The 2,327-nt window shown below is 39.8% G+C and overlaps 1 pseudogene; it reads right to left on the reverse strand.

Annotated features, from left to right (window-relative positions):
• Positions 1-364: 364 nt before the first annotated feature.
• Positions 365-1,260, reverse strand: LOC142840798 (dnaJ homolog subfamily B member 6 pseudogene; annotated as a pseudogene).
• Between the last annotated feature and the right edge of the window lie 1,067 nt (positions 1,261-2,327).

The following is a 2,327-nucleotide window of genomic DNA, read 5'->3' on the forward strand; positions in this document are numbered from 1 at the left end:
AACTGACGAATTTGCCAACATCCATGCACAACTAGAAAACATCCTTAATTTACACTAAACCAGAAATGTATTACCATTGATGCAGTAATAGCATTCATTACTAAATGCTGAAAATAAAGTTGAAATATTTCTGCAGAAGGTTCATCTGGCAACGTTAGCTTCTCAGCAGGCTGACACTATTCACTCACAGTTTTACACAATGGGAATCAGATCCATGCTGGTGTCAGAACAGTCTCGTCCTAGCACTACTCAAGAGTCACAGGGCTGACCTCGGATTACGGTTTGTTTTGTTTTGTTTAAAGTAAAGTGCATACAGAGGTTACAACAGTTTTAAAGACAAAAAATGGTCCTATTTTGTGGTCCTAACAACAAACTCAAAAGTCTATGACAAATAGGGGCTCCGATGAGCTGTTTTATAAATACTTTAGATTAGGTACAGTCATACAGAAAGTCGAGTTCATTTAAAATCTTCAAATAAAAGTTCCTGTTATTCCTCAAATGGTGCTTGTTGTGGTTTAACATTTCTGTTAGATGCGTGTGTTGAATTACTTGTTATCCAAGCATAGCAGGTGCTCCTTTCCATTTACCGTCAAGGACTTTAACTGCCCGTCTTCTTCAACTTCTACTCTTTCTTGACCATTCTCCATAATTCTCTTTGTAGTGATTTTTTTGCCATTAACTATCTTAGTAGAAGTTGATATTGATTTGAAGTTGCCCATTCTGCTGCCATCAAATGATGCTGAAGAGAATGAAATGAGACCCCAGTGTCCTGGTGGCCCGAACGAACTGAATCCTGTGTCAAAAGCAGGAAATCCACTTCCGAAGGAAGGAAATCCACTGAAGGCAGAGAAAAACGAGCCTGTACCTCGGCTTCTATTTCCTCGGAAAGCCCTTCAGCTCCCAAAAAAATCATCAAATGGTTCTTCAAAGAAGTCAAATGAAAATGGGTCCCTTCCACCAAAAAATTCCCTGAAGACATCATCTGGATTCCGGAATGTGAAGCCAAACTCAAATGGACTGTCCAAATGACTTCCACCTCCTCCTCCACCATTTAATCCTTCTTTGCCGTTTTTGTCATAGATGTCCCGCTTTTTTGCATCCGATAACACCTCATATGCCTCAGCTTCTTGTTTGAATTTCCGCTCTGCTTCTTCTTTATTTTTGTCCAGATGCCATTTAAGTACCTGTTTCCGATACGCCTTTTTAATGTCCTCAGGTGAGGCATGTCTCTGCACGCCCAGAACTTTAGTAATCCACCATGTTTTAACAGATTGTTGGAACAAATCCGAGGACGCAGAGGCCGGCGAGGGGAGAAGTCGGGCGGCTGGTCTCCTCGCGGCTGTGGCACAGTTGCGCTGGCAGCGGTAAAAGTTTATTTTCTTGACTTCAATGCAAAGATGCTACAGGACATTGCATTGGCCAATATGAGTTGGTTAAGTGAGCAGAGAGATGCACTATCAGTTTCTATTTTCTTCCTTCCTGAAAAAATATTGTCAGTGCTAGAAAGAAAGTTATGTTGGTTACTTTTCTCATCTTTGTAACCAAATACCCACCAAGAATCTGCCTATAGAAAAAAGAAAAGATTTCTTCTAGTTTAAAGTATCATGGCAAGGAAGGCATTGTAGTAGTAGACAGCTGAAGTAGCAGGCTTGAGTGTGAGGCTACTGTTCACAACTGGGCAAATGAGGGTGCAGAGAGAAAGGAATTGACGTCATTATTCAAGTACTTTTTTGCTTGTTTCCCCTTTGTTTAGTCTAGGACCCTTGTTAAGGCCTGATTGTCCCCTGTCGGCTTTTACTTTGAGAAAATACTGCCCCAAACAGACACAATGTGGTGTACTTCACTAATGCCGTAGGTACTTCTCAATACAACCAAATTTACGATCTGAATTAATCATCAGAGGAGATGAAGGAAAACCCCTAAAAGTTTGAAACTTCAGATAGTAAAAACTAAGCTCCTGAAAGTCACTACTTAAATTGCAGTTATTTCTTTAATTAGGACTTTTCATAATGAGAAAATCAAATCAGTGACCTAATTTTTAATACATTTAAGAATTCTTCCTTTCTCTCTCCCCTTTTCCATCTTTTTCTCCTTTCCTTCCTGTCTTCCTTACTTTTCATTTCTTCTCCTTTTATTGTGAGAGGACACACACACACACACACACACACAGAGAGAGAGAGAGAGAGAGAGAGAGAGAGAGAGAGAGAGAGAGAGAGAGAACAGCACTCTTTTCAAAAGCTCACAGTTTTTTTTTTTTAATTCAAAAAAGCCCTCCTTTTTCTTTTTGAATGGAAGAGCTGGACTGTGCCTATGATGGTAAAATATAT

Source organism: Microtus pennsylvanicus, chromosome X (genome assembly GCF_037038515.1).
Source record: "Microtus pennsylvanicus isolate mMicPen1 chromosome X, mMicPen1.hap1, whole genome shotgun sequence".
NCBI lineage: Eukaryota > Metazoa > Chordata > Mammalia > Rodentia > Cricetidae > Microtus > Microtus pennsylvanicus.